General features: G+C 39.1%; 1 pseudogene; it reads right to left on the bottom strand.

The window, feature by feature from the left end:
• Positions 1-23,835, bottom strand: part of LOC139002427 (protein FAM200C-like) — a 53,274-nt pseudogene that overhangs the window by 5,790 nt on the left and 23,649 nt on the right.

The raw sequence follows: 23,835 nt of genomic DNA, 5'->3' as shown, positions 1-23,835 counted from the left end.
GCCATTAAGAAGAAAATACAGGAAAGAAGCTGGAAGGAGGCTTCTTGCTGTCAGGAGTTTTTGTTTGTTTGGGGCAGTACTTTTTATTTATTTTATTTTTATTGTTGACATTATTACAGATGTCCCCCATTACCTCTCTTTGTCTCCTCCCACCCACACCCTCCTCTCCTCCATCTGGTCCTAACCCCCCATTGTTGTCTGTGACCATGGGCTGGTAAAAAAAAAAAAAAAAAAAAAAGCATGAGTCATCTCTACAAGTGATTGTTGTGGAATCAAATACCAACCACGATCCTAAACATAATAATGGAGGTGAGGAGGAGCTGGACTGCTAAGAAATTGATTCTCTTCTAGATTCTTTCTGTCTCATAGGAGATGTCTGGTGCTTCTGTTCCCCTATCCAATTTCCACACAGTGACTCTGCCACACAGCCTCCTGATTCTACCCCAGCCTTTGACTTTGATTGTATAACAATTTTTTTTGCAGGGGAGGCATATCCAGATTTCAACTAGATTATTGAAATCTGTACCTGGGCTGCCATGTGCAACAAACCATTCTTCGCTCAGGATTTAGAAAAGACAAATATTGTTTTACTCCAAAGCAAGTTTTTATTTACCTGCAAAAACAACTGACATTAAATACTATTAATTTTGCCGGAGCCGGTTTGGCTCAGTGGATAGAGCGTCGGCCTGCGGACTGAAGGGTCCCAGGTTCGATTCCGGTCGGGGGCATGTGCCTGGGTTGTGGGCACATCCCCAGTGGGAGATGTGCAGGAGGCAGCTGGTCGGTGTTTCTCTCTCGTCGATGTTTCTGACTCTCTGTCTCTCTCCCTTCCTCTCTGTGAAAAATCAATAAAATATATTTAAAAAAAAAATACTATTAATTTTAACAGATCACAGCAGTTTGGACAAAGATCAAACAGTCTGTCAATTTGGTGATGATGATCCTCAATGTTAAGGATTAGTTGAAAAGATCTTTCCCTTCTTTCTGAAGTTAATACAGGAGTCCAGACTTTAGAAGTGAGTCTGATTTAGACTAGCAGAGTCTAGACATTATTTAAGGATATTTGCTTAACATGAATTTATCTTGAGTAGGATCCTTGGTGGTGATCTTGACTTGTTTAGCTAATGCCTACATTCAAAACACATTCACAGACATGAATTGCTGTCTTTGTGAAATGCACACAGGAAAAGTTAGAGGTCAAGGATTGAAGACTTTAAATTAAGAGGTAAAGCTTTACTTACTCATTTAAAAGGAGAGGTTAGGGGCATTAAATCTCAGTTACAGAGATGAAGAACTGGGGCTTCTACAACACACAGCTCCAGAGTTGCCCCATTCACATCATATTCTGAATGAGAGCCAACACCAGGATGGTGCAGGGCACAGCCTGTGTGGCCAGACACAGCAACCTCCTCAGGACACGAAAGTCAGGAATGAGTAAAATCTGGGTTTCTCTAAGCTCTGCCATTACTCCCGGTATTGCCACAGAGAAGTCACATACTCTCCCTGAGCCACAGTCTTCTCATTTGGTAAAATGGCAATAATAAAATATTACTTGCTTCATAGAGGTGTCATGAAAGTTGAATGACCTAAAACATGTTTACAAGCCTGTCACATGTCCAGAACCCAATTAATTTAGTATCGTTATTATTATTACTATTAATAGCAGTATTTATTATTATTATTATTGTTGGGTTATGCCAGAGCACCATAAAAACTGAAAGCCTAGCCCTAGCTGGTTTGGCTCAGTGGATAGAGCGTCGGTCTGTGGACTGAAGGGTCCCGGGTTCAATTCTGGTCAAGGGCACATGCCAAGGTTACAGGCTGGATCCCCAGTAGGGGGCGTGCAGGTGGCAGCCAGTCAATGATTCTTTCTCAACATCGATGTTTCTTTCTCTCTCTCCCTTTCCCTTCCTCTCTGAAATCTATATATATATATATTTTTTTTTTTATTTTTTTTTTAACAAAAACAACAAAAAAACTGGAAGTCTAACCGTGGAGGCACACCACCCTTGCCCAGTTCTCAATGTCAGTTCAGATAATGAGACTTTGTTTATATTAACTCAATTGCAGATTTCCAGGCTTCTGAGCCTTTTTAACTTAATGCCCTACTACAATGATTTGAAATATTCACTCAGCTCCTTAAAGGGCCTTCCATTGTTTGCCAATATTCCTTTTCTTTCATTTTTTCTTGTGCTTTTTCCTCCCATTTTTCCCCCAATTCCTCCACCACCGTCCCTACTCTCTCTGTTTCCTCAACTACTGTCAACATTTGCCAGGTCAATCCCAGCGCTCCTGTTTGTCCCTAGGTCCTGAACAGCACATGTGAGCAGAGACCTGACCTGCACAGAAATCTCTGCACAGTGAAGATGAAGCCAACTGATTTTAAGGAGAAATACCCAAAAGGAATTAAACTTGAATATTATTCCCTGGAACCTCTTTCTTCTAGCCTGTCACAAGGTACTTACAACTGTTACTACAAATTTTGTGTGCTGCTATGCACCATCAATTGTGCTAAGCCTTTACATAATTTTATTATTTAATAATCACTAACTTATAGGTATAAATATTATTGCTCCTTTAGGGATGATAAAACCAAGACTTGGAGAGAGTTTGAGCTACTTGCCCAAGTTCCTACAGCTGGTACGTATTGAAATATTTATTTAAACCCAGATATGACTACAAAGCCTTCTCTTAACCACCACCTTCTACTCCTTTTCCACTATATTTTATAGATTCTTACTGTTTGAGTCAAATGCATTATTCAAACATAAGCCTGGGAACATTGCATAGGAGAAAAAATAAGGAGAGCTCTACCACTATGCATAACCTGTTTATCTCCTCACAGCTCAGAATGTTGACGTTAGTCCTTTTTTGTTGTTGTTGTTTGGTGTGTGTTTTTTAGTGGAGGCATATAATTCATGTGAAAAATACCACAAACTGCAAACTAATGCTACAGTGATGGTAGAGTTACCCACGTAGTTGGGAGGCATGCTTATTCATTACACGCTTGTTGTCACCTGGGGTTTATCTGCTAATCCAACCAGGCTCTGTTTTCAAGCACTAAGGCAGTGGTTCTCAACCTTCCTAATGCCGTGACTCTTTAATACAGTTCCTCATGTTGTGGTGACCCCCAACCATAAAATTATTTTTGTTGCTACTTCATAACTGTAATTTTGCTACTGTTATGAATCATAATGTAAATATCTGATATGCAGGATGTATTTTCATTGTTACAAATTGAACATAATTAAAGCATAGTGATTAATCACAAAAACAATATGTAATTATATATTGTGAAATATTTATTTCTAATTATAAATAAATGAAATTTTGTCTTGAAGCATGGTGTAGCATGGGTAACAGTCTTAATATCACAACAGTAGACTACATTGCTACATTTTGCGACAGTATGCGTAAAAAGCCAACGGCAGTGCAAAGGTTGAGATTGCTTCTTTCTCACCAGATCAGAAATTCTCGGGGCAGTCTTTGCAAGAGCACAACGAAGATCATCTTCCACAACAAGTCTACTTCTGTATTTAGACTTGATAACCAACAAGCTGGAAAACCCTGTTTCACAAAGATATGTTGTTGGAAATGGAAGAAGAAGGCACAGCACTGTCTCAGACAGAACAGGATATGACTGCAAACACTTGATCCAGAATTTTGTAACTGGCACTGTAGAGAAATCAGTTCAATGAACTCCTCTTGTGCTGTCTCAGGAACATCTTCAACTTTGACTGTGAATGGGCTTCTGGCAAGTGCAAATGGGGTGTCAGGTAGATTTGGAAAGTACGATGAAATTTCGTCTGCAAACATGTGCAAGTGTTCTTTCACAGAAATTATTATCGTAATCCTTTTGTCTGGTTCAATGTCATGTTCCTCAAAGAAAGCAGATAAGGTAGGCAACATGTAAATTTTATTTTCATCCAATTTTTTTTTGCCAAAGCTGAAGTTTCATTTGGAATGATAGGATCTTTTCAGACAAATCGAGGCATGTTGCATTTGGTCCTTGCAGTGATAAATTTAACTCATTCAAGATGGCAAAGATGTCAACCAAGTAAGCTGTTTTCTGCAGTTCACTTTTATCGCCAAAAAGTGCTTCGAACTGCGGTCTTGCTTTCTGATTAAAAAACGTTTTGAGTTCATCACGAAGCTCAAAAACACGTTTTAAAAATTTTCCTCTCGACAACCATCTCGCTTCAGTGTGAAATAGCAGAGCACTGTTCAGTGCATCCAACTCATTGCACAGTTGCGAAAACAGTCGACTGTTTAAAGTGCTCACCTTTACAAAATTGACACAACTTATGACGCTTTTCATTACTTCTTGTAACTCTTGTGGCAGCGTCTTCATTGCTAATATTTACTGATGAATCATACAGTGAGTTCCGATGACTTTTGGTGACTCATTCAGTACCAAACGTTGAAATCTAGATCGACATCCTAGCATAGCTGGAGCACCATCTGTGCAAACACTACAACCCTTTTTTCAAGAGATCTTATGCTCTTTCAGAAAAGAACCAACTGTGTCAAATACATCACATGCAGTAGTTGTCATTTCAAGAGGTTTGCAAAAAAGAAACTCATCTTTAAAGTCGCCATCACTAATATACCTCATGTAAACCAGTAACTGTGAACAGTTTGTAACGTCTGTAGATTCATCAAGCTGGATACTAAATATTGGAAGTGGAGCAGATTTAATTTCCTGGATTACCTGATCAAGAATATCATCAGACATGTCATCTACTCTTCTATGGACAGTGTCATTAGATAAGGAAATTGCACTCAATTTCTTAACAAATTCGTCTCTGATCATAACTCGAACAATGTCTTTGGCCACTGGCAACAGTAAATCCTCAGCAATGGTGTGCGGTTTCATAGCTCTGGCAATTCTGAGTGCCACCAAATATGAAGCTTCAACGGCTGCTACGTTTTGTTTATGGTACTTGCCACCAGTGTCAAGTCTGGCTTTCTTAAGTCCATCAGCTTTGCTTCTAAAATAGTTGGGATCCTTGCTGGCAAAGCTCAGATGCTTGCTATGAAAATGGCATTTTAGTTTGTTTGGCTTCATAGATTCGGCTGATAGAACTTCACAACAAATAACACATTGCGGTTTCTCAATTCCTGCTGTAATTATTGAGGTAAAACCATACCGTAAAAAATCCTCACTATATTTTCTTTTCTTAACGTTCTTCTCTACACAATCCATTGTCATGGGATGGTTTGCTAATGAAAATAATATATAACAATAGCTTTAATAATACAAAAGATGATACATGGCATAGTTGAGTCAATACAGTTCATTAAAGTCTCCTATGATTTACCATTCTGTGTTGTTTTTATTACATACCTGTTACTATCACAAGGGGGCAGTATTCACATCAACCACAGCTGAATATAAAAAGACCGATCAGCATCCAGATTAAGTTCCCATGGTACAGATAATTTTTTTGCAGTAGTTGATGATTTTACAGTACATGATTTTTTACATTTACCCAGTAATTATAATTCATGAAGTGTCGTTTTACCTCCAATACTGCTGCTTTCAACACAGTAGCTGCTTTTAACAGAGTAGCTGCTTTCAACACAGCAGCTGCTTTCTACACAGTAGCTGCTCTCTACACATGTGTGACTGGTCTGCATAAGTACATTATGGCGCCAACCCTGTCACATACACCTGTATTTGTAAGGACTGTATGTGATGGGGTTGGCGTGATGATGTCATCACGCCGGGTACTCGTATGTGGGCATATCTGCATGTAGGCAGACCCGCCTGGAGATGGATAGAGAAGAGGTGTCTCGGTTCCTAAGACCAGGGGTCCTCAAACTATGGCCCGCGGGCCACATGTGGCCTGCCGAAAACATTTATCTGGCCTGCTGGGTATTTTTGCCGCCGCTGCCTGTTGCTTAGTAGCCAACTCGTCCCGGGCCCGCAGTGCGCATGTGTGGAATGTGCGCCGTACTCTCTGACTCCCCTCCTTCTCTCTGTCTCTCAACTCCTCCTCTCAGTCTCGGGTATGATTGGACGAGTCACGAGCTTGCCTGTGCAGAGCCTGCTGCTGCCTGAGGACCAAGGTAAGAACAAGTTAGGATTTTTTTTTTTTGAAGTTAGAAGGTCTATTTTTTTTTTATTTTTTTTATTTTGTAGTTAGTAGGGCTTTTTTTTTGAAGTTAGGAGAGGCTTTTTTTTTGAAGTTTTGTTTTTTTACTTCAAAATAAGATATGTGCAGTGTGCATAGGAATTTGTTCATAGTTTTTTTTTTAAACTATAGTCCGGCCCTCCAACAGTCTGAGGGACAGTGAACTGGCCCCCTGTTTAAAAAGTTTGAGGACCCCTGCCTAAGACCATCGAAAATATGTGTTTTCCGATGGTCTTAGGCGACCCCTATGAAAGGGTAGTTTGACCCCCAAAGGGTTCGAGACCTATAAATTGAGAACCGTTTCACTAAAGGGATAGGATGGTGCTAACTGGTAGAGTCCCGACAATTCCAAAAGATCCATTCCGTTAACATTGTTGCACTTAAAACCATATCACATGCCTCCCAGCAGCCACCTCCAGTCAGGGTGTTCGGTGGTTGCCAATATGTGGGCTCTAGGCTCCTGGGAAATGGAGGAGTTAATGCTGGAGGTGAGTGAAGCTAAAACCAAGGATTATGTCAAATAGCATTATCTTTCATACAGTTGCATTTATTATTTTTAAATGTCTAGAGTGGTGGATATTACTGATAATACAGATTTTAAAGCACAGATATGGAGGATCATGAGATTTTTTAACAAAATGAAGTGGATTTTCCCAAGCGAAAGATGGAGAACCACTGAATACCATATTTTGGCCTCAAGAATTTTAAAACTTAAGCAGGACAGAAACACAGGTACCAAGGGGTAGCCTGTCTCTCTTTAATGAAAGGAGGTGTACATTGATTCCTCAAAGCCCTGAAACAAATGGTAGACTTCTACAACTTTATGTGGAAAGAACAGGCTCAGGTTTATAAGGGGGGGAAAGCAAGTAGATGTTTCTGTCATCCATCTTGCAAAGTCTGCTGATGTCATTGCCCTTCTCTTTAAAGCACATTGGATTTACTAAGAGAAAATATAAAATACCTCCAGAGTTAAACCAAATTCCAGGGAGAAAATGCAACAGAAGTCTTTGCCTTCATGTCTTATCTACACACGCACTATTAGCAGCAGCCTGCTGTCTGTTGTGCTTTGTGCGATGCTCCAATGAGTGGAGTTGGAAAGAGCTGGATGGAGAGATTGAGGGTCCACTGAGTACCTCTTGCTCATTAGACCCTGGAAATGGAAACACAGCACGGTCTCATAAGAGACACCCATAAAGCCCAGCCCAGAGAAACCATATTACCTCAGATTAATCCACATCCCAGGATCATCTTTCCCTGCCTTGTTCCAGCATATCTTAAAACTGTCCCAACCCCTGAAGCAGTAGCCAGTGCCTACCTGAGCATATAGAATCTCATGGATTCTCAGAGAGCCGTTCATCCTGCCAGGATGCCCACACTGTTTGCAGAGATCTCCAAGCTGTCGTGTTAAAGTGGCCCACAGACCCTGCCAGGCAGAAAAGCTGCCTGCGGGGAAGGCAACACAGTTGTCTTTCTGGCCCCACTACACAGCCAAGAAAAGCAATGCTTTGCAAGGGAACCTAGAAGATGAATCTAGAACTTGTTAAACTGTTGGCCTCTCTGCTTATTCCCTGGGATTTAGGTGAAATTTGAACTTCAGAATTTGAAATTAATATTTATGGCACAATTTAATACTCATTTAGTAATGTAAAGAATCTGATTGAAAGATGTGGTTTAGACATAAGCCCCACCAGAAACTCATTTACTAACAGAATCCAATGCTAAGTAAAATAAACAGCTTTGCTTCTACTGACATTTTATAACCACCTTAAGGGAAAGGTGGAGAGGGGAATTGGGTTTCCATGCGGATTTAATTCAAGAACTTCCCGAGAAAGTGCTTGAAGGCAATACAGTAGTGAGCCAACTTTCTTCTGTTAAGTCACACACAAAAAATAGATTGTACCAAATAGAGGGGATCAACCACAGCTGCAAAGAGGAAATTTAGAATTATCATCATACTAGTATCAGAAGGTCCTTTATGGTTATAGCTTCATAAAAGTTCACAGTTAGAGTATTTGCTGCCAACTAATAAAAAAGTAATGAAAAATTTTGCAGATTTTTTGTGTAGACAGCAGTTACCTAATCCCCAAATCCTGATGAATTCATATATTCAAAATATTTAAAAGGCAAAATACACCCAAGAATTTATTTGTGATCCCTTTAAAGGCATAGGTCTTAACCTCATTAAGAGATAAGAAACAACTATATTGCTTGGCTGTACATCAATATGTGTTTGAAAATAAATTCCAATTCCTTTATTGCCCAAACATTCAAAAAACCATAATTAAGCAATATCACTCCGGAGTGAATGTTATTAGGTAAAAATGAAGGCCTTGTCCCTTTAATGCTCCTTGAGATGTGTTATTACCCAGGAACCCCAAGCTTCCATGTCTTTTTGTGACTATAAGGAGGTCTCTTTTACATTTATTTTTTTAATGAATTCTAACAAGAGAGTTTTGGTATTTATTGTACTCAACACATCCATCCATTTAGGACAAAATAGTTCCTATTGGATGGGCAAAAGGAAGCAAAGGAAAAGCTCTTGAAAATATTTGTTCTGCTATTTTTGGTGCTGAGTTCTTTCCCCCTAGTGTATATTTTATTACGAAATTGCAGACACCTTCTGTGTGTTTCATAAGTGTCTCCACGTATCCCTTCCTGTTCACATCACTCTCTGAGCCCTGCGCCATCAGCTGGCCCAGTCTGTCTAGTAAGGTTGAGCCTCAAACAGATTTCCCCTAACCTTTACTTTTCATTAGAGAGCACAAAGCGGGAGGCAGTGGGAGGAGGGGAATTAAAATTGGAGGTGTTTCAAGCGTCTGTACTCCATTATGCCACTATATGAAAAAGCCATATAGTTTAAAATGAAAGGTGAAGTATGGTGCTTGTGATCTGGCATTAAAATTCATTGCTGTGCAGAGCTCATAAAAATCTGTATACAAATGTTGCTGTTATTATTTATGAATAATAATTGTATGATAATGCTTCCTCTTTCGTTAATTATTTGTGTAGAGGCCTAAGTACATTTAGCTATTATCATTATTTATAAAATCTGTACATCTATTGAGCGTCATGTGCCACTCACTGTCTCAACATACTTTACGTACATTATCTCAGTTAACCTTTACAATAACTAATATGTGTAAAATGAGTTATAGTTACTAACGTATCCTAAGTCATCGAGCTAGTGAGTAGAGTTGAGATTCTTACCCAGGTCAGTCAGATCAAAAGCCCAATATCTTAACTAGTTCACTCCATAAATCATTGCCATCCCTAGACCCATGTTAAATAAGTAAAGAGTCGCCTTCTACAGGACTGAAAGAAAACAATTAACTTATAAATGTCTCGTGGTTATGCAGCAGTGGACCAGGGAAAGGAAAGCAGACATTTCTGAATATGGCTCACTGCCTTGACCGCAAAACCACGCAGTCTCAACTCTTTGATGATCCTTTCTTTCGGAGTGGTTATTAACATTGGAAAGCTTGAACGACCATGATGGAAGTCTAGATTAGCACCAATTGCATTTTTTTATTAACAAAAATATAAGCTTACCCATGAGAGCGACTGCCTGGGAGGTATGAAAGAAATATCCAGACAGAGGATCAAAATAAAACAAACTCAATTTAAAAGCCCCCCCTCTCACCATAAATTCAGTGTGCCAGAGGTCAGCTCAGACCCCTGCGTGCAAATGAAGCAGAGTACATCTCTTGCTTAACACAGATGTTTTACCCTCCTCTGACAACCGCTTTTTTTTGTAACAGGATTCTATTATATATAAAATGGAAATGCTACCAGCTTGGAGTTTTTACAAATTTTCAGATCTTTCGAACTTTTTTTCCCAGTGAGCATGTGAATCAAGTAGTAACAGGACAGCGCCCCACCCCCGCCCCCAACCCAGCCCTCCGCCGCCCCCGTCCCCCTCCTCCCCACCCCCCGCCGCCACACACACACTCCAAAACAGAGGAAACAAAAAGCTCTCCAGAGCACCTCCTGGTCCCCACCCCGCCGTTCCCTCCTGTCCTGCCAAGATCGATTTCAGGAGGGCAAACCACCTAAGTACCCCTGGACTAGCCCATTGTTCTGATTTTGCAGGCATATCATTTTTCACCTGAGCACAGTTGCCAAGCCAGGCAAGATGCCCCGGTGAAAAACCCACGTCCCACCGTCTGCAGCCGCCCGGCGTGTCCCCTCAGTCCCAGCCATTCGATCATCTCGCGTGGAATCGCCTGGAGCTGTTTGTTGAACTGCTGCATGTTACTCTTTGACTGAGAAAGAGACAAATGTTCCATATTATCTTTAATTTCCATAAAATTGTTTTAATCTTTGCTTTATAATAAATGTATAACAGTGCCCTCGGGGGATCTCTGTTTTGTATTATAGGTGTCTCCATGGGAGTTATGTGCAAGATAGAAGGGCTCAGTGTTTGCCTTTCACCCAAAGGACTAGAAAGATACTTTGAAACAAAAGATTCCTCTGGGACTCATCCATAAGTATAAAATGGAAAATTTCCTTTCCCCAGTGTGCCTCCATCCAATCTCCCCATCCTGGAGACATGAATATTAGCCAAATCAGATCAGGAACATAAGCAGCAGGAGCTGAAAGATACGTGCCCTCTTTCTCACTGTCCCAGCTTTTGGTATTTTATAGAGTAGAGATAGAGATAGAGATAGAGATAGAGATAGAGATAGAGATAGAGAATATAAATATATATACTTATATATATCATAATTACATAATACATAAACATCATCATAAAATGTAATTAAACTAAAAGCCTTCGTCAAAGTGTCAGTTTTAAATGTTTTAGCTCCCCTGGTTCTTAATATACCAGCTTGATGAAAAAGGAAAAAGGGAGGGTGTGGAATGGGGACAGCCCCATGAATACATTTTTTGACATTTTGTTTATTATCATTTTATCTAGGCTAGTGGTAAATGGATGGACTTGTCAGCAGAAATCTCTTGGTGAAGTAAATAAAGAATCTTAACAGGCAAGGAGAATAGAACTAAAGGCAAATTGCTCACAAACAGATCTAATTTATTGGTTTCTGTTTCACTGAGATTCTGTTCTAGATTCTGACTTTCCCAGAAGAAACAGCTGAAGGAAGACATGAGTCCATAGGCAGAGCAAGTGCTCTGTCTGGTAGGAAAGGGAACATGTGGCCTCACCCCAGCTTTCCCTGAAAGTTAAGCTGCCTTTTTGCTGCTGTGGTATCTCCATGTAAAGCTAAAGCCTGGACGATCGCTTCTATTTTGTTTTCTGGTCTCTGTTAATAAGCCGAGGCTGCATTCATGAAAGAAATATATTGAATGTGGTCACACCAGTTATAATATGGCTATTTGGGTTTAAGCATAATAAAGATACCAACAAGGGCTCCTCAGTTATTAATATTTTTTCCAGGTTAAAAGGCAGCAATAAATCATAAAGAGCATTTCCAAGCAGTAGCACTTTTATAGAAAATTGCTTGCTATTTAAACAAAATATTTGCTCTTCATCACAGGAAAATATGTGGATGCTTCTGAATAAGGAGCTATTTTACCCACTCTCTGCCTCCTATAATTAGCCCCATCTGACTTGAAATTTTTTTTTTATTTTCTTGCCTGGACCACAGCAAAATGTGGGGTTCAAATTTGCTTTGGCCAAATGGGCAGTGCTGTCATTAGTAGCCTATGTTTTTCCATGGAATGGAGGGCTCTGAATTTAAATATTTGTTATTCTGCATCCATTCTTCTGAATGGGCTGGAGACCTCCATGTAGCTCTCCCCTGGGCATGGGTTTAAAAAGATAAACAAGGGAGTTTTGATCCAATAGATGTGGGTAGGAATTTCTCCCCACCCCTTGTCAATATAGAATCTCCTTCACTTATGTCCTTAGGAAAATACCTCTCATGAACCCTGAGCCCAGAGGTCTGCACTGGATGGGGCCATTTATCTTCAAAAGTTGGCTTATTTACATCTCCGGGTGGGAGTTGGGAGGAGAAGGTCACACAGATATTAACCTATCTTTCTTCACTCCTGGATTAGACATGCAGGTTAGCAGGAAGTAATGGATATTTTTGACTCTTGCATAGTGCTCATTTGACCTTCTCCACTTCATTATAGTCTCTTAAAGAAGCCAACAAATTTGACTGACTGCATCTCAATGATCACATAGCTAGATGGTTTCTTGTTTATTCATTTATACTGGAAAGAAAACATAATCATGAAGATCTATTTAAGCATTCCCTTTGGCCCAAAATAATCGTGTAGGTGGCAGATGGGATCAGGGCCATAGGTGAAAAACAAACTAACCCACCTTTTTCTGGGCAGCTTGAGGTGTCAATTTCATATTCTGAGTTAAACGTGTTTTCTTCCCTCTTGAAAATGACTTCCTAAAAAGAGTTCCTGGCATTCCAAGTAATGATTGTAAATCTACCAAGTTAATTTATGAACCAATAAAGTCCTGTCAAGTCTCCTTCTCATCTTCTTGAAAACAGGTCTGCAGAGAGGAAAAAAAAAAGACCAGCTAGTTACTAAAGAAATAGCTATCTTCTTGCTTCTCACATATTCTTCTTAATACTTGCTTTAGAGTCAGCTTCTGTGCACTGTGGAATATGGAAATCTCTCCAAACACAGAAGGTATTTGGGGCGATAATGGTCTACATTGTTAGATAGTAAGGCTTTAAGGAAATTAACAATAAATGCATCCTTATTATATCCAAACTGCCATCAGATTAAATTCAAAACTCTAAATGAAAAGCTGAGGCATTTGGTTCCTTAGATACATAACATAAAATCAAGAGACAGTATTTAGGATGTTCCCCCTCCCTTTTCTCAATAAACACCTTGCAAATTTGTCTGAAATTTTCAAATTTTGCATTAATTGAGGCTTCTTGCCTGTTCAATTGAGTTTTGGTGTGAAAATATATCAAATCATAACCCACAAAAAGCTGCTCTCTCAAGCCACATTTCACGACATGATTTCATCAGATGGTCTTAATTTTCTGCATGACACTATCTTTCAAGCTGACATAAGACTGGGCTGTGATATTTTCATACTCAAGACAGAACTATGCAGCTTAACTATGTTTTTGCTTGTGTGGGAATTTGGGGCACTTTTACTTTGAGGAATCAAACAAAACCTTCCCAAAATAAAAATAAAAAGGTTTCCTTTACTCTTTGAGTGACTTTGTTCTTGCCTTTTAACTTAAGAAACACTCTGAGCTATTTTAAATGATGCTGTAGTATTCGAATCAGTTGTCTCAATACATATGAGGTGTATTTATCTCTTGAAGTCCCTGAAATCCAGACCAATTAGTCAAGGAGACTTGACTATTTTACTTGGCTAGTATCCATATAATTGTAGATGTGCAAAAAGAGAGAGATGTTTTTATGAACAGAGAGATTTAATATTTTAATCTTGAAATTCAGACTAAATTTATCACTAACCTTGGAGTTGGAGCCCTTGACTCCTTTACATGCCAGCTCTCACTGGGCTAGTCACCTAGCTTTGTGTCAATGTCACTTTTCATTAAGCACATAATTCTGTATGGAGTGTCCACAACATGTTAGATGCTTTTTGGATATATAAATTTGTAACTTTGGGTATATAAATTTGAAAATATTCATCTACTAGTCTAGAAATACAGAAGATTAGAATTGAAAAGGAATCTTAAAGTTGTCTAACCTATTATAGATATGAGGGAAATGAGACCAGGTTGTGTCAATGATCCATTCAGGATGTGATGCAGGAGTGGTGGGGAAGAACTGGAATTCAATTCTCCTCTCAGTTCCATCCTCTTCCTAATACTTACTGAAGTTTCATAAATGAAAGCTCTTTTTTATTTGTCTCATTGGCTGCTTCTTCATTTTAATAAAAAGGAGGTAATGCACTGGATTGCTTCAGATAAGCATAGGTCCCATCAGAGTCTTGGCATGGTAAGCACACAATAAGAATTGTAGCTCCTGCATATCGCATTTAAAATGCTCCTGTCAAGGTCACCAATGAGCTCTGTATTTCCAAGTCCACTGATGCATTTTACTTCATCTCTCATTAACATCTGACATAGTTCATCAGTCTCTACTTGAAAGATATTCTTCAAGTGGCTGCTAGGATACCACCTGTATGGCCTCTCTCTCGTTGGCCATGCCTTCTGCATCTCCTTTTTGATTCTCCTCTCTTCCTGACCTCTGATCCCAAGGTGCTACAGGATCACCATTCAGAGTTCTTCCCTTCATTTTCTAAACTCACTCACCCTGTGAGTTTATCGAGCCAGCCCCACAGCACTTAGTACTATGTACATGCTGACAATGTCCTGGCATATATCTTCAGACCTAACCTCTTCTCTGATCTTCAGATTATAGGTCAAACTGCCTACTCATTATCACCACTTAGATATTTAATATACATTGTATCAGTTAAGAAAGCATTCTGCTAGGAATAATTAGCCAATGTCACCCCAATAAATATTTTTTTTAAAGAAAGCATTTTGCTTAGAATAACAGAAAGCTTGGTTAACATGACAGACTTATGTCACTCAGTCCAGGGAAGACATTCTTACTCTATGGTGACATTAAGAACCCATTCTTCTTACCTCTTTCGTCTTTATGATGCATATTTGGTTCTCATCATCATGGATAGCTGCTGCAATTCAGTGTCCTTTCTACATTCCAGGAAGAAGATGGGAAGGACAAAAAGTATAAGAGTTAAGCCAGAAACTTCTACCTCTATCTTACTGGCCAGAACTCTATCAGATGGAGGTTAGGAATTGGAAAATTTCATTTTTTTTTCAGTTTCCACTCCAAAGGAAAGAAGGCACAGGGGAATGAAAGAGTGTTGACTGAGGTGAAGTACATTATCTGCAACGGCACTTCACACTCCAGATGTGCTCCACATCTAAGTAAGTTGCTCCTGCATTCTTCATACTCTAAAACCTTTTGTCATCATCATTGACCTCTCTCTTCCTCTCATAGCACACATCAAATTCAACAGCAAAACTTTTTAGGTTGACCTCTCAAATATATCTAGTATCCAAGCATTTTGTACCGCCTCTTCCATTCGCCCCTTAGTCTAAGCCTCTGTCATCTCCTGCTTGGATTAGTAGAGACCTTTGTAACTGGTCTCCTTGTATCCTTGCTTTCCCAATGTAGGTTATTCTTCACTCAGAGACCAAGTATCCTTTAAAACCTAACACATGTCACCTCTAGCTCAGAACCCTCCCATGACTTACTCAGAACCCACCTTACTCGATATCAAATTCCAGCTCCTCACATATGACCTGCCGTGACCTCCTTGACCTTGCCCCAGCTCCCTTTGGATCTCCCTCTGCTACAGCCACATCCAACTTCCTTGTGGTTTTTCCAGCGTATCACTGCATTCTCCTGATCTGGGCTTTTGTCTAAAATATTCCACTCCTACATGTCTGCAGGCCTTACACCCCCCCCCCCCCCCCCCGCCGCCCGCTTTCTTTAAGTCCCTGATTAAACCTGATGCTATCATAGAGGCTTTCCCTGAAGTCTTTATATAAAGTAGCAATCCCACCCAACTCCATGTCTTTTTGTCTCTTTACATTGCTTTAATTTTCTTTTGGACCACAAGATAGATAGATAGATAGATAGATAGATAGATAGATAGATTTGTATGGGCTTGTGAATTTTAAATTCCCTCAACTAGAATATACTTGCTAAGATGTTGGGGACTTTGTTTCATGAGTTGCCTGACCATGGTAGCCACTCAGTATACACAGAGCTAATTAATGCTTACGGGTGTCAAAACAATGTGAGATACATCATATGCACTATTTGATTTAATCCTCACAACCCCATGAGGTAGGTTTTATTACCAACAATAAAACAGAGGTTCAGGGAAGCTTGCAACTTACCCAAGATCTCACAGTTTATAAGTGGCAGAACTGGACTTGACTCCATATGTATCTGACTCCAAAGCCCAAGCTCTTAACCCCACCTTTCATTGCCTTTCAATAAATATTGAAAGAATGATTGATATATTTACAGAAAAACAAAAGTCTAACTGGATTTTTCTTGTTCCCTGGAGCTTTTCACAGTTTAATTCCATTTGCATTGGATGCTCAATTGTAGCCTTTTTTTTCTTCTGTTTTCTAATTTTTAGAAGGAACATTTCACAAGCCTCAAGAATCCTCTAAAAGGAGCCTTCTGGAATGAGTCCACACTTCTACCCACCATGGAGGCCTGGTCTTATAACAGTTTGGATATTCTCTTTATATCTTTTTAAAGATAATAAAATAGTATTAGCACTACCTAATCTAATGGACTAGGGTGGAGGTAATGGAGACATCTTTGTAGGATTGACTGTTTTCTTTGGATTCTCATTTTGTAATTTAACTGGATGCCTAGCATTTCTTCTGGTGAGAAATTTGAAGGAAATTTTAAACAAGGCTGAAGAATCTACTCCTTAGGAAAGTTGAAAAATAGAAATGATAAATTATGCAAATTAGCATGGGATCTAGGCTGCAAAGAAATTAAGCTAGCTTAGCTTTATTTAACAAATGTTTTTATTAAAATAGAAAGTCAATTCCACTGGTCTTTGATACATATTTTCTGTGACTGGTACGTTATTGAGAAAAATTGTGAAGAAATTTGGCATGCATGAACTGAATTCTGTCTACAGCATGGGACAGAACATTTGATAATCCAAACTGGTGTATTTGTCTGTGTGCATATATACATGTGCAGGTAGCCTGTATTATAAGTGGAGAAGGTTTATCTGGGTCAGCCAAACGGGGTCACCTGCTTCTGGTCAGAACTTCAATTGGTTAAGACTTTGTTTATCTGGACTATCAAATATAAGCTGCTCCCTATCAGAAAGCCAGACTAATGAACATGATTGGTTCACCCTGTTCTGGTATCATAACAATAGGTGAATTAATTTTTAACTCATTTTATTTAAAAAGGAAATGAAAAGTTTAAAAGTTAGAAAGACCATGAAGAAACTATAGGTGGACTGAATCTTCAACCTCAGTAGATAAACACATATAGCAAATCCCATAAAAGAGTAAACATAGTTCCTAGGTGCCTTTGACATTATCTAACCAGCCCCCAGGTCATGAGTTGGTCAATTGGTTAGTAGATGCAGGTATTCTTACCCAAATCTCACAGCTCACTTCTGATACTTGACATTGACTTGCTAATTCCTTTCTTTTTTCATACAGGAATGGCTGAGAGGTTACTATGAATCAGGTCATATTTTAAGTAGTTTAAATATATATTAGCAAAATTTAGACCTTTGTAGAAGGGGTTATTATAATCTTTTAGCACATAGTAGAGGTTCAGAAAATATTGAGAAAATTAAAGCAGAGAGACTAGGTCACTTAGCTAGGACATGGCAGAGCCTCATTCAAACCCAGGCAGTCTGGCTCTAGAGCCTGGGTTTGTCACCACTGTGCAGTCCTGTGCCTGCAAATGGCAGGGAACTCTGCTGATTAGCCAGCAACTGGTACCTGCTAGGTCATTAAAGTGTAGAAGGTCTGCTCCAGCTACGCAGAGTTCCTCACCTGCTATGATTGCTGAAATGCCATTTCGAAAGAAGTTCTAGACAGGAGTCCCGAGACCCAGTTTCAAGTAACAGCTCCATCACAAGCCAGCAGCATGACACTGGACAAGTTAGTGCCTCTCAACTGTAAAATGGGGGAGATGGACACTAAATGATTTTAAGGTCCCTTTTAGCTATAACATTTTATGAGTCTTCTTCCTCTATTATCTGTTCCTATTTCTATCATACTTTAAAAGTTAGAGCAATTGGTTTTTTGAACAAATCCGTGCACTACAAAGCTATGGATGATGCTTTGAAATACTTTGCAGTGATATTGAAGCGACTGCCTGTGTCATGTCCATGACTACTTCCAGGGACTCAATGTCTAGAGTAGGAGACAAACAAAAACTAATGATGCTCCAGTGTCATGAAAGGACTGGCACAGCCTTCTTATTCCAGAATGATTTGTACAAGAGGAAGCCACTTAAAGAGAATCCACTTGGCAATAGTGAAAAAAAATTGTACTGTGATTTCATATTGAAAAAGAATCTAAAATATATGAAAATAAGTATACAATTTATCTCATAATAACACAGTTTATATTACATTTTCAACTAGTTTTAATTTCTAAGATGAACTAACAATGAATTACATTTTAAGTTTTGGGGTAATATTTTTCCAAAAAATTTTATGATAGCCTGATTGGACAAACTTTATTTCAAATTTGATATGCTATATTATCATTAAAAAATATATTTTTGCAATATTCAGGAATCTTTGGTTTTCCTAGAAGCTTCTAATAATCCTTAAATATTAAAATCATTCTCATTTATAACTTCATTTACTCTTTTTGCTCATTTTTTAAAATTAACTGGCTGATTTCTATAAGATTCTCATTTGTTACTGTTTTTGCTGGTCACTCAGAGAGTTACACATCATCATCATCATCAATTTTATTTTTTCAAGATTTTCTACTTTGCTCCATAATATAATTGTTGTGTTTACATTCTGTGGTACAACATTTGACAATGAAATGCTGACCAATAGAAACTTTGGCTTGTTGGGAAGAGACAGATCCTGAGCCAAGCTAGATAAATAAGGATGTTTGTGTGAGAACTAATTGCAATTGCTCAGTACATTAGAGAATATTTTCATATTGTGTCAACTTTTGCTTCCCTATGCTACCTCATAACTGTAAGAACTCAGACACAAACACTTAGATATCAATGATTTCCAGTATAACACAGGTAATTATGATAACCATCCTATACTAGTATAATAAAAAGCTAATAGGCAAATAGACTGAATGTTGGAACAACCAGAACAACTGAACAACCAAACAACTGAACAATTGGTCACTATGACATGCGCTGACCACCAGGGGGTGTGTCTGGAACATGGTGGGCGTTGGCTGTCATGGGATGGTAGAGCAGGTGAGCAGGGGCACCAGACTAAGGTGGGGCAAGCATCTGGTGGTTACTGAAAATTCTTTGCTCCCATGCACCACGGTCCCACCCGATGCTTGCACCCGCTGCTGGTACTGGCCTCAATTGCTCCGCGCCATCAACAGGTACAAGCAGGGCCAGCACCTTTAGCACATGGGAGCAGCAGAGGCGGGAGCAGGAGTGCCAGCAGACAGGAGACTGGGGGCCATGGCAGGAGGGACTGGGCGGGGTCGCGGAGGATGGGCCAAGACCCGCCCCTATGCCTACCACAGCCTCGAGGCCCACAGTTCCTTTCAATGTGCATGAATTTGTGCACTAGGCCCCTAGTATTTGGTAAGATTTACAGATACATACCCCTCTCATTGATCTACTTTCATTTGAATACTTAATTGTGCTCCTACACATATTCATAAGGCTAAGGTCTCTTTTGTCAAGAAAGTAATACTTCATTTCAATGGCTAAATGCCTTGTACATTCACTTTTGGGGGAGCTACTAGAAAACTTTGTCTTAGATATTCCATGCTGCAGAATAAACCTCAGAGAGCTTCTTTGTTATTCACCACCAACCTAAAAATAGCTCAGTCATTTTTATTACATATTTAAATAGAATATTTATTTAAACTATAATTAAGGTTAATGACATTTTTTTAAGGGAAAGGTATTTCTTTATCCTTCTAACAATGATGTGAGTGCCAGATGTTTGCCTACTGTTGATACTATTACAGCAGCATAATTCATTTAGAAAATGCCTAGCATGTTGTAAGAGCTCAATAAATATTAACAAATTAAGTAGAGCAAGGAACATATCCTCATATTCCTCAATTGTCCTCTCCTGGGCTCCAAACCCAGAACAGTAGAAGAGGTGGAAAATGGAGAGGACAGTGAGAATGCTAATGGAGAAAGAGACATCAGGAGACAGATACTAAAATAATGGAGAAAAAGCACCAAAAACTTTCTTCACTAACTCACCAAGACACAGATACTCTCTCTCCCTCTATTTGCTCCTATCCCTAACATGCTGCTATTGTTGGAATGATCACCCTGTGAAAGGAGTTTTTAGGGGTAAAATAGGCAGGTTTACATTATAATTTGTGTTTAGATGTGTCTTTCCCATTAGGCCCTGAGAACTTTCATTCAGTGAGTAGGTCATGTTCTTCCCTCTACCCTTGGCACCTAGCAAAGTGCCTGACATGTCATTAGTACTTGGTAAATCTCTGTTGAATGAAAGAATGAACACTGGTGGATAAGTATGGATAGCTTTTAGAACTGCATTTTGTAGGTAAAGCAAACTGTGCACTATAGGACTGGGCTTGGATCAATGTGTGTGATTGTCAGAGTTCTGGAGCAAAGACTAAGACCACTCAACAACCTGTCTTTCCCTTTTGGAAACACTCACTCACTATCTACTACTTCAGAGCATTTGCAAAACTATAGCCTGGGTCATGGCCTCTTGATCTCCAACTCTTTCAGAAACCTTTATTTTTATTTTAGTTCTCTTTCTCTGCTCCCGATGTTTCCTAGTATTTTACAACCATCCTGTGACATCTTGCCTCTGTGTGGCCTACAAGGCTTTGTAATGGCATCAGCTAAGTATAGTCAGGCCCAGAGGCAGAAAACATGGGTCCAGACGCCCTCAGGGAGTGCCTTTTAGCAGTAAAAGTCCCCGAGGTGGAGCCTGAGAGTAGGACTTCCGCATTTCTACCCTTCTCTTGACCAGAACCTAGTAGTTAAAATCATTTCTGAACAAGGACAGCAGAGAGAGAAAAGGGCCAGGTAACAATATTGGTGGATGCTGTACAAAGTGACAGGGAACTGAAGAAAATACGTCTACGTTTGTGTCCTGACTGGATGAGCAGCAAGGAGGGAAGGGAAGTGAAAGGTTCCCAGCAAAGACATTTTAGTCAATTTTCTCCCCAAATAAACAATTCTACTGTTAATAAAAAGAGGTTTCTTTTGATGATGATGAGCTAAAGTGCACATTCTCTGCAGTAAAGTACCTTTTAAAGCAAGTTTGAGGGGTTAGAAGGGTCTAAAAAAATTTATAACTAGCTGCCTTCTGCTTTTATGCCCTGCTAGCATCACCATCCTCCAAATCCTTCCCTCTCCCCAACCCAAGGGAAGAGCAAATTCTCATTGGTCCAGATTAGTGCCAAGTGATGACTTTTTTGGCATCCATACCAAAGTCAGCTCAGCCTACCAGTTCCATTTCAGGTTCACAGATCCTGGGGTGATGTTTTGGCTACTGACTTAAATGTGTTAATTTTTTAACACTCACCAGGTCGCCTTTTGAAGTTAACACCCGTTTAGGGAAAGTAAGGGAAATTCACACCTCTTCAAAGGCAACTGTTTTCAGAAGACTTATAAAAGCTTAGTGTATGTTGATCCGTGTTGAAGCTCATCGCTTGGAAAAGCATAAAACATTCACTCTGGAATTCTTTTTTTGAAGATCACATAGATAAAGAATGAGTTTATTCATCTGTTAAAAATATTTATTAAAGACACAGCATAAGATGTTCCCGTGCTGGGAATTATAGGGATACCGAAGTTATGTCTCTCCTCAAAGAAAGATGAGGTCTCAGGAGAGTCATTGCACTTCTCAGTGCACGTCCTGTCTTCTCCACTAGATTTCTGCAGGCAGATGCCTCTTTAGCGCCTGTAATTTACTTATGTATTTCTTTACATCTCTATCCCTCACTCAGAGCCTTGTCTGGAGAACCTATTTGATAAATGTTCATTGATTGTCACTCCAAAGTCCTGGGAAATTTAGAAAATTTGCTTTTCATCTTTGTCTTCATATTCATTCTGGTCCACCAGTCAAAAGGTATCATGCAGGCCAACCAGCACATGAAAAGATGCCCAAAAATCAGCGGTCATTAGGGAAATGTAAGTCAAAACCACAGTGAGATACCATCTGACATCCATTAGGATAGCCACTATCAAAAACGAGGAAAAAACAGAAAATTAGTGTTGAGGAGAATGTGAAGAAATTGGAACCCTTGTGCACTGCTGGCGAGAATTTAAAATGGTGCAGCTCCTATGAAAAATAGTATGACAGTTCTTCAAAATATTAAAAATAGAGTTACCATTTGATCTAGCAATTCTACTTCTTAGAATATATCCAAAAAAGTGGAAGCAGGAACTCAAACAGATATTTATACACCTGTTTTCATTACAGCATGGTTCACATTAGCCTAACTGTTAAACTACAGCAGGAAGGTAGGGGAAGGTTGAGGGGGTAAGAGATCAACCGAAGTATGCATATAAGCACAACCAACAGATGCAAGGCATTGGGGGTGGGGGTGAGGGCAAGTGCCAGGGGGGTAGGGAAGGCGAGGTGGGGTCAATGGGGGGGGGGGGGGAAGGAGACATATGTACTGCTATTTGTAATACCTTAAACAATAAAATAAAATTTTTTAAAAAAGATAGAAGCAATTCAGTTGTCCATCAATAGATGAGTGGCTAAACAAGACATGGTATATGTATACAATATTATTCAGCTTTAAAAAGAAGGGAAATTGTAACACATACTACAACATGGGTGAGCCTTGAGGACATTATGCTGAGTAAAATAAGCCAGTTACAAAAAGACAATAATGTAGGATTCCATTTATATGAGCTACTTAGAGTAGTCAAATTCATAGAAACAGAAAGTACAATGGTGTTTGCCAGTGGCTAGGGGGAGAGGGAAATAGAGAATTGTTTTAATGGGTATAGAGTTTCAGTTTTGCAAGGCGAAAATAATTCTGGGGATTGATTGCACAATGTTGTAAAGTGCTTAATGCTACTGAACTGTACATTTAAAAAGGGTTAAGCTGAAAAATGTTATGTGTATTTTACCACAATTAAAATAAGATATCATTTGAAATAATAAGTGAATCAGTTATGTAGGTGAAATGCAGAAGGATGCCCTAATTCCCTTAGTATTCTTAAATGTGAATGATGTAGGTCACAAATAAAATATCACTCTGATTTTTATGAGCTGCAATATTGGAATTGTATCAATTTCAGAGTCCATTAACTTTTGATAACCAGGGTGGTTAGTGCTATATAATAGAATCTGTGTGTATAGATGTGTGCAGGTGTATGAACACACCCGGCCCCACCCCACCCTGTGTGCATTAAATATGGTGGTGCTTACAGGAAGGAAAGGCACATGTTAAATGCTAAGGGGGTAATAACAATTCTTCTGTAGAGGGAAGAACTGGGAACTGATGCAATTTAAATGCATCATGGCAAATATTTAGTAGTAAAATGTTCATTTTATCAGGAATAGATCTTTAAAATGAGGCCTTAAGAAAATGCTGTTCTTGTTTCTAGTATTGCTCCATCCATGTGCATTTTTCAGTTCGTTCTCAGCCATATAAGTGCAGTTTTGTAACCCTGACATAAAAAATTTATTGTAAATAATATAGCTGGGAATTTGGAGAGTATATGCTATTAGGAAAGAACTTTTTTCCTTTTCATTTTTTTTAAGGAAAAAAATCCCTAAACACTGTGATGAAATGTTTTATGTCTACTACCCGCAGTAGGAAGATGTGGAATTAGGACAGCTATAAAATATAAAGACTCTAGACCTGCATATGATTATTCATATTAAATTAAAGTAAATTTACTTTATATTGCTCTCTGAGTTTCTCACTTGCAAAACAAGATTTTCCCCCTTTAGTCTTTTCAGCTTCACAAATCCAAGTGTCTGAGAAGATTTGGGGACTCAAGGCTAGTTTGGATTGCTTTTATTCTTTTAAAATGTTAAATTAATCTTTATTAAAAG

The sequence above is a fragment of the Myotis yumanensis genome, unplaced genomic scaffold (genome assembly GCF_028538775.1).
Source record: "Myotis yumanensis isolate MYYU_CA2020_CCGP unplaced genomic scaffold, mMyoYum1.0.hap1 SCAF_2, whole genome shotgun sequence".
NCBI lineage: Eukaryota > Metazoa > Chordata > Mammalia > Chiroptera > Vespertilionidae > Myotis > Myotis yumanensis.
Note: the sequence above shows the minus strand (reverse complement) of the source record. Positions and strands in the feature narration are given on the sequence as shown.